Here is a 13608-nt window from a genome sequence, read left to right as displayed (position 1 = left end):
CTCCTTTTCTTCCGTAGTTCATTGAACACCTACTACAAGCCAGGCTCTTAGCCAGACCACTTTGATGTATCTGAATCTTGCCTTTTCCCAATTCAATATCTTAGAGTCATTCCAGGAAAATTACGTTGTTGGTATTTTTCAAAAAAGTAGTTTTCTTGCCCTAGCTGGTTTAGCTCAATGGATAGAGCATTGGCCTATGGACCAAAGGGTTCTGAGTTCAGTTCCAGGCAAGAGCACATCCCAGGGGTTTGGGCTTGATCCCTAGTAGCGGGTGTGCAGGAGGCAGCCAATTTTTGATTCTCTTTCATCTTGGATGTTTCTATCTCTCTCCCTCTCCCCTCTTCTCGGGGGTGGGAGGGTGGGGTGGTGGGGTGGGCGGTGGTGGTGTAGTTTTCTTTTGTGATCTTAATTTCTTCTAGCACTTTACCACTTCTGTGCAGGTATTTGAGATGAACCTCTCTGCTTCTTACCTCTCATTTAAGCCCCACATATCTATTATATTTTCAAGGACTTTTTGGATGTTTTCAGGTAGATGTACTTCTGGCCTCTCAAACTCAGCATGTGTACAAGCTAAATTCATCTTTTATAAGCCTTCTTATATTTTGTGGTTTTGTTATGGAATTATTGAAATCTAAGCTTAAAACCTGAGATTTCTATTCAACACTATCTTCTCTCATATCCTCACCTGTAAGTTTGGCAAAAATTACTAGTAGGGCCAATAATGCCCTGTGTTGATTACTGTTAGGAAATAGATACTCTCATACATTCTTGGTGGAAGAGTGGTGTCTTTTTGGAGGGTAATATCTATGGAAATTAAAAACAGTTTTTTCTCATCTTAAAACCTCTACATAGATACCACTCATTCAGAGGGTCTTTGTGCTTTGCTGCAAAAGGAGAAATCCATTTTTTCCTTTAAAGACTAACCTTTTTCTCAGACTAGATGCTTTCAACATCAGTTTTTTTTAAAAATCACCCCTAAGATTGTACCCTCTTATTCCTAGAAACAAATCCCTTTTTGTTTGCTACTAATAATAATGGTAGGCATTATTAAAGATCACTTTGTCAAGTTCATGAGCCTTATTAATTACTTTATGAGGTAAATAGTATTAGCCCCTGCATTTACATGTTTGCTTTTTTTTAAAACCCAAGAGCAAGAATAGTCTAAACACTGAATTTTCTAATAAAATTGTGAAAGATTGTCACTATTTCTGTGAGAAATTGAAAATAAAATAAAGCTAAAGAAAATATATTAAAGACAATTATATTATCAGCACAAAAACTCAATTCTATTCAAAGATTATTATTTTTAATATTTTTATCAAATGGATACAAAACCCATTGAAACTAAGTTAGAAAGCTCAGTTTATAAGTTATTTTAACTGAGGGTGCAAACTTGAATTTTCATAGCTGATACAGATAGTTTATAGCAACAAAAATCACATAATGAAGCAAATATTTCTAAATACTTGTTTCTATAGCATATTTCAAAAGTAGTTACATTTTCATTGTTTAAATGCCACCTTTGTGCCAAAGGGATATAGTAAATGTGTTTATTTTCAAATAGCTGTTATGTAACACATTACTGCCACAGAAAAGTTTAGCAAATTTGGAATGATTATCTTTTTATAAGGAAAATAAGTGCCATTATTCCATTCAACTATAATGTTTTAGTCTTTCTCATGTTATTGTAAAGTATGGCAAATATTCTACTTAAGAGAGTGAAATCTGTAAACCTGTTTAGCTAGACATAAATAGTCAACAGTATGTCTCAATAAGCTAAAATTGCACAACACATAAAATATGATTACTGATACTCAGATTGAATAAAGATGCCAGAATTAAACTATATATTGAATATTAGTAAAGCTTAATTTCTTGTCTTTTTTTTTACTGTAAGTAAATAAAAGTAGAAGTTATATTTTTATCCTTTGGGATACCAATGAATTATCTTATGTACACATAGCACATTGCTTGGATTTTTATATAACACTGTTCTCTCATATTCCTCACTGCAAGTTTGGCAAAGTAGATCACTGCTGGGAGGGATGGGGTGCTGTAGAAGTGTTTGGGTTAAACTGTTGATGTGAACAGATTTTATATTTAATAGATAATTCTTGCAGCTCTTTTTGGTTATGGATTTGAAGAATAAAAATTGCCAGGGCTCTCGTCCGAGCATTAAGAAGGGGTTCAGCAATCTAGAGAATGGCTGTGCGTAGATGATTACAGAGTCCAAAGAAAAAAGATAGTTTTGAAAGGCATTGTGGGTTAAAGGAGCTTCAGCTAAAGGAGCTAAAGACTTTACCCTGTGCTTTTTATTAAAACAATTTGTCCTAAGGCAATGTGGAGATAATACACTCCAAAGGGTAGGGTTTACAGAAGTATATGGGGAATAGCCTAAAGCTGTTCAGGTATTTGGCCAACAGGAGGCAATAACATGTAGATTAAGATGCACTGAGCTGTCTGGCAGTAAACAATAATCCTATTCAGGTTTGGTGGAAGTGCCCTCTAGCCACTCCAACAGGTTACATATGTGATTCAGCCCTTATTGAGCCCCCAAGTTTCATCAACCTTTTGATGAAACTCTAGTAATTATGACATGCTGGAATTGGCTACCGGCAAAAAATATCACCAATAATCAAACCACAGAAAGGTATCACAATACGCAAGAGATATGATACTGTGGTAATAGATATAGATTTAAGATTTTTTTTTTTTAGGAAGAAAAATGTTTGGGGCTTGATTTGTTTGAAGGTTAAGGGGAGGGAAGTATCAAGGTTAATATCAAGCCAGACTGAGTGGGTGAATGCATGGATGATGGTCAATATGAGAGAGGTAGGGGATATAACAGAAAAGCACTGATCTTGCAATTTGTGTTTCTTTATATGCTTTTTTGAAAAAGAGTTCTTTTGTAAATGGTGGCTATTTTCATATTCTCTATTTTAAAATGGACAGACTATATTTCTAAAAGAACAGTATGGAAAAAATTTTCCACTTGTTTCCTCATTACATGGACATTTTCTTGAGTATTAATATTTGTTATCCATTAAAATTTAGTATTAATTATTCAACATGATTTGGGTTTACAAAATGACTTTAACAGTAACTCAAGAAAGAAATAGATAACCAAGTACATATTTTTTGGAAGAGTAGGTTTTGTTACTTTAATATGTTAAATAGAAGTAACAGGTTAGAGGAAGGAGGACTCACAATGATCACAGGCACTTCATGCCTTTCTTTTAAAACTTTAACATTTTACCCTGAACATTATAAATTTCTGTTTTTATTGGATTGCTTTAAAATGACATATGAAATAATAGGTATTTTGCATGTCCTGTTGTAATGATAAAGGTCATATAGTATCATTTACATAATCTCTAGCCAGAAATGAACTCAGTAATATTCTTGGTATAACATATACATTATCTGAGGTTTAAAACTCATTATTCATGAAAGTTAATTTTACAGTGGGTGTGAATGATCTGTCTTATGGCTGGATTTTTTTTTTTATCATTCCATAAAATAATATGGAGCAAAGCCTGTTCAAATAAGAGAAAAACCAGTAAAGAGTGATGCATTCGCATGACTCTCTGTATACCTGATTGGATCTTGATTGATGGCAATCATTTGTCTTTGTCAAAAAAGGGAGAAAAATTCAGACATTGAAATAGGAATGCTATCAAACTTTCTACAATGGCAGAAAGATTCTATTAATGTGGCCTTAGAGTATTAACTGTCTCTGTTGGGAAATGATAAAGAATGTTAATTTTTTTTCTTGAGCATATTTAAGTATAAAATACATTATTTTGTCTACTGTAGGGATTAAAAGAATACTTTTGATTTATGGATGACTGGAATTGATGAAAGGGGGAAAAAAAACCCCTTAAATGATGAAGAAAGCAAATAGATCTTAATTCTTTTAAAAATTTTATCAATAAAATAATAAAAATTTAGCATAGTGTAATACAGTTCTTACTGCTGCATTTCAATTGATAAAAAAAAAAAATTAGAGCAAAAAGACATTCCAGACAATGCTATTTCATATTTTTAAGTATGTTACATGATCTTGTTATGATTTGGAGATGGAAGGAGAATGTTTGAACTGTAACATATTAAAGGACAGATTGGTAAATAGGATTTTATTTCAAGACGAATTCTGACCTTTATAATTTCTTACAATAAAAAGATCTCATATAATATAAATATTTTATAGATGATATCAGGTTAGATAATTTCTACTTAATTCTGAATATTTTTTTTAATTACAGTATTTTAGATTATTAATTTCAAAGTTATATATGAAAATAATTCAAAATAAAATGATATTCTGTGAAGAATATTTAAAACATTAAATAGCCTTGTGTTTATATTAATAATGATTTGACATTTATATAAATTGAAATAGTACTTTTTATATGTGATACATTATAAATTTCCTTTGTCAAAGTATTTTGGAATATTGTATTGAAGTTTTATTATTTGTGAACTTATTAATTTTCAACATACAGTTAGGCTATCACTTTCTATTGTGCTGAACTGAGACCAGTAATGCTGAGCAGCCCCAAACAATTTGTTCCTAGCTTTAAAATGTGCATTATTTTTTTCAGACAGACAGGCTCTTTTTAAGACTAATGTGAGATGAAGATAAACTTGCAATTTTTTCTATAAAAACTTTCTGATTGTAACATTTGCTATTTATAATATGTTCTGATAAATGAAAGTTGATTATATATTGTAAATGTCACCATCTTGATATATGCATTATTTTAAAAGAAATTAATTTTTCAAAACAAAATTATTATAGCCATCCTATTTTTAAAAATACTTTCTTTTATTATCTTTTCAAATAAAATGTATGTCGGTCTCAAATTATATGAACTTTAATTTTTTTTTAACTTTGAGTTTGGGTTTTCATGTTTTTTAAATGGTAACTTTATTCTAAATATTCAAGCAGGAACATTTGAGTCTTGTCTATTGTAGGACAATGAAATGTTGATTTGTTAAAAATGGCTTTGTTGGTTCTTCTTAATAATACTTCTACACATGTGTATTAAATTGCAAAAGTCTAGGACTATTTTTCTCTGTAGATTAGCTGTTGATTTAGTTGAAAACTGTTTACAGGAAAACGACATTTTCTTATTTATTCTCTATTAAAACAAACAATAAATGCTAATGGTGTGTGGACTGAACATATATCTTCAGAGTAATGTGATGATTTTAGAATTTTCAGTGGATAGGATTTTATAGTAATTAACTTTGTTACTGTAAAACCTATTTACGTATATAAAATATAGCCTCTTTGCCTTATTCTAAGACATTGTGACTTTATTGTTAAGAGCATAGCATTTTATTGGAATAGTATTCTCAAGTTTCCAAAAAGGTGTTGAAGTTGAGTTTTGACTCACCCATCATGGGGAATTTAGGTAGGAATTAGCAAAGGGCTCTTGAGAAAACCAACAGGATGCATGAGATAGTTAATAATTTGTCATCATTATGTTTGAATTAGTTAATATTATTAATTGAGGTATGGTAATGTTGATGGATAGACAATTCTAATTTTGTGTTTATATTTTGCTAATTATTTAACTACATTATCTCATTTTATTTTTATTATAATTTGTAAGAAAGGTGCAATAGTTATCCTTACTTTCAAATTAGAAGAAATTAGTTTTTAAAAACAAGCCAGGGCTTAGAGAAACTAAATAGCTTTATCAAGATTATTTAACTAGTAACTGGTTGAGCATACATGAAAAAAATGTTAGGACTTTCTGTTTTGTTTTGTTTTTATAAAGTTTACTGAAGAATTGCTAATGCAGCAAAGTTACAGAGCTTTACCAATATTTGACATTATTTAGCATAATTTTTCTATGAGAAAAGCTGTAAGATTTTTTTTCTTAGTTAAATCTTATTTAGTATTGTCACAATAAGTTTGAAAATATAGGTAATTCAATTTAAATAATGACTGGTGTTTGCAATTGAAGTGTCAATAGTTTTCCATTGATGATGAACTCATCCTTATCAACTGTTGATTGAATGGCACCTCGTTGATAGCTTTCTTGGACATGGGTGAAAACGGTCTGTCAAATTTGAGGTGTGCATGCCTACCATTGTGTGGCTTTTGTGAGTTAAAGTGAAAAATATTTTCCTGGATATTTGTTTCAGATTTTTCCTGTTAGATTTCAGAATGAGTAGTCACATAAGTCAAAGGCATATGAATAATTGCATTCTAGTATTCTGAATTCAGGTTGCTGGGCAGCCCTGCAGGTTTACAAACATGTATGTTTCTTGTGGTTTTTCCCTCCATACCACAATGAGAATGCAGAATTAGCCCATGGCTGCCACAAAATAAGTAGTTACATTAATGACATGTAAACTCAAAGGAGATACAGATTTTTAAGATATTTTAATCTTGAATGCATTTACAAAGTGAAAACAATAATTTACTTTGTTTATGTAGCTTGTTGGTGTGTGTGTGTGTATGTGTGTGTGTATGTGATGTGATGTGATGTGATAGAGGGTAAGTCTAGTTATTTATGATATACTGAATTTAATAAAGTGCTATGGACAGAGACTGTTTCAAAAATTCCAATAGTATCTAAATTTTATAAAATTTCCTTATTTGGGTGGGGAAGATTTTTCTCAGGTCAGGATTGAAATTGGCAGACTGTTTTCATAGGACATAAATATATTCTTGTAAAATATTTAATCCTACTTTCCTCCAGGACCAAGGAAATGAATAGTTTGATATATTGTTTCCTATTTTTCCCCCTTATATTTCTGAACAAATGTAATTTTAAAAAATATAATTTGGGACATATCATATGTATTATTTAGCTATTTACCTTTTTAACTTACAATCCATGCTATTTCACATATTGCTACTTCATTTTTTTAAACAAGTAAATATGTTTCACAATATGAGAATTCTGTAATGTATTTGAACTTTATCTACTTGTGAACATTTAGCTTTTATATTTCCTTATAATATAGAAGGGCAACAATCCAGACAGATTCATCTTTGTGAATGCATATTTCCATGGGATACAGGCCTAGAAATGAAATTGCTAAGGCAGTAGGTATTATATGCAACCAAAACCTCACTAAATACTGTTAAAATGCCTTCTTCTTGTGGTTTAAGGGTAAAATAAGCAGCCAAGCAGATTTTGCCCAAGATCCCACTGTTTCTGTTTATCAGTGGCTTTCTTTTCTTTTTCTTTTAAAAAATTTATCTTTATTTATGAAAGTGTTACAGATGTTCCCTCGCTTTTTACTTCATTGACCCCCTTCACCACTCTATTGTCTGTGTCCCTGGGCTGTAGGTATATGCATATAAGTTCTCCTGTCAATCACTTCCCACCCTCCACCCAACCCTCACCTTCCCTCTGAAATTTATAAGTCTGACCCATGCTTCTGTGTCTCTGGATCTATTTTGTTCATCAATTTATTTTGTTCATTAGATTCCACATAAGAGTGAAATCATGTGATAGGTGTGAGGTGATACCCCATTGTCGTTTTAATTTGCATCTCTCGGATTATTAGAGACTCTTAGCATTTTTTCATATGGACTTCTGTATATTCACTTTGGGGAAGTGTCTATTGAGGTCCTTTGCCCATTTTTAAATTGGCTTTCTAGGAATCTGTCTACTAACATAAGAGTTCATACCCCTTTACCCAAGAATGGACTATTTGTTTGCCTGTTGTACAGAATAAGGGGAAGGAAGAGGTGAAGTCAGCTTAAAGATTGTGTTAGGTGGCCACTGTCTCTACTCTTTGCTTCTATCTGTTGTTTTCAGATGGGAGCTTCCCCAGTTTCCTCTTCCGAATACTCCCCTTCTGAATATGTCTGTGATTTGATCCTATCAGCTTTGATCCTGAGCTTTCTGTCTTTTAGGGATTCCTTCTTTTTGTCTTTTAGAAATTCCTCATAATTTCTATTGTATTGATTATACTTTTTTCCTGGGTTTAGTATTCCATCTCTAGCCCATAACTTTAGCTTAAGTATTAAAAACAAAGCCAGTCAAATTATAAAATCAAATACTGAGTTTTTTCAGCTTATATGTCTCCCTTCAACTTCAATGTAGTTCTAGCCCATGGCATTATACAGGGTGAAGAGAAATAAACATGCTGCCACTTTCTTCCCAGTATGCCTACTGAAGTTTAATTTTTTATTATATTTATTGCCTTTCATTTATTTTTTAAAATTTCTTTATTGATTAAGGTATTACATATGTGTCCTTACCCACATAACACCCCCCATCTCCTCTCTCATGCCTTCAACCCCCTGTTGTCTGTATCCAGTGGTTAGGCTTATATGCATGCATATAAGTCCTTTGGTTGATCTCTCCCTCTTACCCTTACACTCCCCTACTTTCCCTCTGAGGTTTGAAGTTTAATTTGCTCTTATTTCTTCATTCACAGTATGTCCTACAGTGTTGGGTGGCAAGGAGAAAGAGAGAATCCCCCAAACGTTCTTGGTTTTCCAGTAGAAGTGTTCATTTATGAACATTGATCTAAAGAGTGCAGCATTTCCATCAGTAAAAGCTAAAACCTCCTACAATTGCACACACACATGTATTTTATTGCTTTATGTCCTCCTTACTCTCAAGAGAAATACATGGAAGTTAAAAATTGATTCCATGAATTTCCTTGCTCTAAACAAAACTCTTTGAGATTTCTGAGGAAGTAAAAGTAATAAGATTTTGAGTATACACATCGGTGTACCAAGTACCTTAATAATGGGATACATTAAAAAAAAAAATAGAATAGTAAAACAGTAGCATTTTGAAGTGGTAGAAACATACATATTATTCAATTCAGCCTTTTTATTTCATAGAAAAGGAGATTGAGTCCCAAATAAGTTAAGTGGATTTGCTCAGGAACCAACAGCTAATTTAATATGAAGTCAGAACTAGAATCTAGATATTCTTTCTCCCCATCTGGTACTGTTTTTCACATACCATCTTGCTTTTATAGTACTCTTACATAGTGACATATTTTTTTTAACGTATGTATGGAAACATAACCTCAGATATACAAAAATTTGTAATTGGAAAGATCACAGTTTTTCAGAATAAAATTTGGAAAGATTAACAAATTAGATTAATGATAGAAGAGATCAGGTATAAGAACATTTGAATCATAAAGTAAAATCTTTCAAAGCAGATGTTTGGAGATCACTTATGGCAGTAATTGCCATTTTTATGCAGTATTTTTTCAATTGCTTTTAGTGAGAGTTGTTTTATTTTAAAATTCTTTCCCTTCATTATCCTATATTCTATTGTGTTTTTCTCTAAAATAGGGGCGGGGGGGAATTGGAGATATAGGACCACAACGTTAAGTGGTCGCTTTTGGGCACGTTTACCTTACAACAGAATAAAATTAAATGTATTCAAAGAAAAAGCAAAACCAATACAGTGGTCAGCAAAAGTAGGTTTGCAGTTGTTTATATTGAAAAAGACATGCAGGTTGCCATTATTATGATAGTTTTATTAACTCTGTTTCACATACTCATAACTGTAAACCTACTTTTGCCCATACCTGTATGTGCTTTAAAAAAAAAAAATATATATATATATATATATATATATATATATATATATATATATGCTATCTTAGATACTTTAAGTCTGATATAGTTTTTTCTTACACTAAAACATGAATGTGTTTAGTGGGGGCATTTAAAAGCATGTCAGCATACATTACCAAATTGCCTTTCACATAATAGGTATGCTATAAAAATTTTTTGTTAAATTGCTTAATCCGGAATTATGTTTATTAGGAATAGAATACAGTTTATCCAATTGGTGCTATGTTTTAAAAAGTTGAGAATCCTTTAAAAACTGTAGCCCTTGCCTTACCTGGTTTGGCTCAGTGCATAGAGCATCAGCCTGCAGACTGAAAGGGCCCCAGTTTGAATTCAGTCAAGGACACGTGCCCGAGTTGCAGGCTCGACCCCCAGTGGGGTGTTCAGGAGGCAGCTGATCAGTGATTCTCTCTCATCTTTGATGTTTCTCTCCCTCCATCTCCCTTTCTCTTTGAAATCAATAAAAATATATATTTTTTAAAATTTTAAAACAAAAGCCTATTGCCCATTTTCAACCTTAATTTTAGGGCAAAAGTATTTTCAACTTTGACTATCAACTTTATTTTAGATCTAGGCAACAATGATTAGAATAAAAAATTATTTACTTTTTTAGTGGTGTTCGAAAAAGCTGAGGGTTTATACAAAGTAAAGAAAATAGCCCCTACCCTTAGTCTTACAGCCTAATAGTATTGCAGATATATTTGAATTCAACTATAACATACTGTTACAATCTTAATAGAAGTAATGAAACTAGATTGAAATATTTATATCGATAGGAAATAGACTCATTGAGAGAGAGCTAAAAAGAATAGAATTTGAAATATAAACAGTCCAAAATATGTATAAGTATGACCTCTTGAGCTAAACTTATAAAAATATCATATGCTTAGGAATAAGCGTTTATTATAAACTGTTATTGTAAAATTCTGAAGACTCACTAAAATTTTGTAAGTAATTTAGAGTTAAATAGGTGTTAAGCTTTGCTGCACTTGATAAAGATCGATTTCATTCCCCCTGAGAATGATTCAATTCTTCATGGAGAGAGAAAAAAAGCCACATCAGCTTCCAATTGTCAAAATTCAGTTTTTAGAAACTCAAATCTTTTTCCCAATGGGTTTCCAGATTGAAGAACATATGGACTCTATCTATGAGTAAAATACTTTCATTTTCCTTTTGAATTACTTTTAAGACTTCACCCTGATATGAGAAGTGTAAAATGAAACCATAAGGTATTTAAACAACATCTACTTCTCTATGATTTTTTTTCTTTTTCAGCTTGAATTGATATAACTATATAAAATTTTGAAAGAATGGTCTCTTTTAAAATGCAATATATCTTCCCCCCTAGTAAAATTGCATTTATTTTTCCAGGATATGAAAATGTATGTGTTATTTTGGTGTTATTCTCTACTATGATCAATTGATTGATTTTAAGTAGATATTTAACTCTTTTTTTTTTTTTTTTCATTTAAACTGCTGGCTTGGATATATACCATGTTTGCTATGAATTTACTACAGAATTGAAATAAGTAGTATTTTTAATGCTTTTATGATGAAAAATACTATAGTAGACTAGAAGGTTACTCCATATTTTGTCTCAAAACTAATAAGCTGAATAGGACACAATGAATGAAGCTTAATAATCATCATAGTTTACTATTATTTGAAAAGATCAGGACTGAAAAGATTGACCAATTATTGAGAAGATGCTACTAATTTCTTTTATACAAATTCATTGAAATGTAAGGATTTATAGCTTTTAACTTTTATCTTTTTTCCTTTTTAAAGTTTTGTCCCTTTCCCTAATTTTAGGAGTTGGGAAAGAGTCACAGCTCAGACAACTTCATTTTTCTGCTTCTAGTGAAAACAAGGTGGACCAAATCTCATAAACCCTTTGGAACATTTCTACCTTGCATTTATATTTTTGTTAACCTGAATAATTCTCATTTATTAAAAAGTAATACATTTTTTTTTTCTGAGGCAAGATCATTTTTGGGACAGTTGAATATCAGACAGACAAGAGTATAAATGCTATGAGAAGAGGGTCTTTGTTTTCTCCCCATGCTGTATCCCGAGCCCACCACCTATAACTGAATGAATGAAGTGAAATAGTGAAAAGCAAACTTTTGACTACAGTAATTTGCATAAGCTGAGTATATGGGTATACACGCAATAATTTAAACTTTCATGTGAAAACCTTCCAACAGTGCATTTTATAGCATTCTACATTATTAAAAGACTAAGTTTAGTGGCAATAGCAAAGAACTTTTAGGAAAAAAATGGATGTATAGTTTGTATGTCTACCATGTAGCCCAGTTAGAATGAAGGAAAGCTCTGACCCAGTTTTGAGTTGTCTGATTTTTAGTGGTATTTGTTACTCACTTAAAATGTGCAGAATATACTTTTCTTCAATTTATATTTCTCCTCAGTCTATATTACTACTAATGTGCTTTAGAGGATTCAATGTTTTATTAAAACTTACTTGATTCTTTGTGGCTCTATTTTTTTTGAGACAGTTCATACTTTAGGTATTGAGATTAATGTGGATAGTAATGTTGCTTATTAGAACTATCGGGTCTAGTAATAATTAATGTCGTTTTTAAACATTCGTTTAAAATCTTGCTTGGCGTTGACTTGTATTGACATAACCTTCAAACACGTGGTATCTACAGAACGTGTGAAGTGCAATTAACAAGTTTTGCTTGAAAAAGTTTGTGTTTGGTTTGGTTTTTGTTGCAAAACTAGGGCTAAGAAGATGGCGGATGAAGAGCATATTCGGCACTGCATGCTTTACGAGTTCCAATTAGGAAGAAAAGCAAGTGAGGCTGCAAAAAACATCTGTAGTGCTCTTGGTCAAGATGCAGTTAGCGCCAGAAAATGCCAGCGTTGGTTTGAGAAATTTCGCGAGGGAAATTTTTCATTAGATGACAAGAGTGGTCGAGGCCGTGTGTCCAATTTTGATCAAGAAGCTCTTCAAGCTCTTTTGGTGCAAAAATCCTCAAATTACCCAACAAGAGCTTGCGACAACTTTAAATTGTTCACAAAAAACAATTTCCAATCAATTGCGTGCACTTGGCAAAGTCCAAAAGTTTGGAAAATGGGTTCCTCATGAGTTGACCGACAACAACCGTAATCAAAGAGTCACAATTTGCAGTTCGCTCCTCTCTCGTCAAAACCGTTTGCCGTTTTTAGAGCAAATTGTTATCGGAGATGAACAATGGGTGCTGTATGTTAATTTGAAAAGGCGGCCTCAATGGTTGGACAAAAATGAGGCTCCGCAGCCCACGCCAAAACCTGACTTGCATGCGAAAAAAGTGATGTTGTGTGTTTGGTGGAATTTTAAAGGAATTCTTCATTATGAACTTTTACCATCTACCCAAACCATTACAAGTGCAGTGTATAGTGCTCAATTGGAAAGGTTAGCCCAAGCTTTAAGAGAAAAAGAACCCTCGCTGATTAATCGGAAGGGCGTAATTCTTCACCAGGATAACGCACGACCGCATACTGCAAGAATCACTGCTGAAAAACTGCGCCAGTTGGAATGGGAAGTTCTCCCTCAACCTGCATATTCTCCTGATATTGCCCTTTCCGATTACCATTTGTTTCGTTCTTTGCAAAACTTTCTTCTTGGAAAAAAATTTAATAATGAAGAATGCCTCAAAAATGCATTGACCGAATTTTTTGCATCAAAATCACAAGAATTTTACAACAGAGGGATTAAAATGCTTCCTGAGCGTTGGGCACAAGTAGTAGAAAACAATGGCAACTATATTGTTGATTAAATTTTGTTGTATTGTTTAAATAAATTCGATTTAAAAAAGTATTAGAAAACGACATTAATTATTATTGGACCTAATATTTCAGCTCCCATTAATGAATTTTGAAGAATCATTTTTTCTTCCTCCTCAAAGTTGAATACTGATACCTGAGTATCAATTTTGGAAGTATAGGCCCTGGTTATCATGTTTGCCAACACAATGCACTAAAATCCTGGCTTCTGCACATTAGTGAATTGAACATGCATAGGT

The 13608-nt window shown here is 32.2% G+C and overlaps 1 protein-coding gene across 6 annotated transcripts in view; it reads left to right on the top strand.

The window, feature by feature from the left end:
- The window catches only part of LRBA (LPS responsive beige-like anchor protein), a 518726-nt gene that overhangs the window by 249474 nt on the left and 255644 nt on the right, over nt 1–13608 (top strand). The window lies entirely within an intron of this gene.

This window comes from Pipistrellus kuhlii, unplaced genomic scaffold, assembly GCF_014108245.1.
Source record: "Pipistrellus kuhlii isolate mPipKuh1 unplaced genomic scaffold, mPipKuh1.p scaffold_m20_p_8, whole genome shotgun sequence".
Taxonomy (NCBI): domain Eukaryota; kingdom Metazoa; phylum Chordata; class Mammalia; order Chiroptera; family Vespertilionidae; genus Pipistrellus; species Pipistrellus kuhlii.
This window is presented reverse-complemented; position numbering and strand designations above follow the sequence as displayed.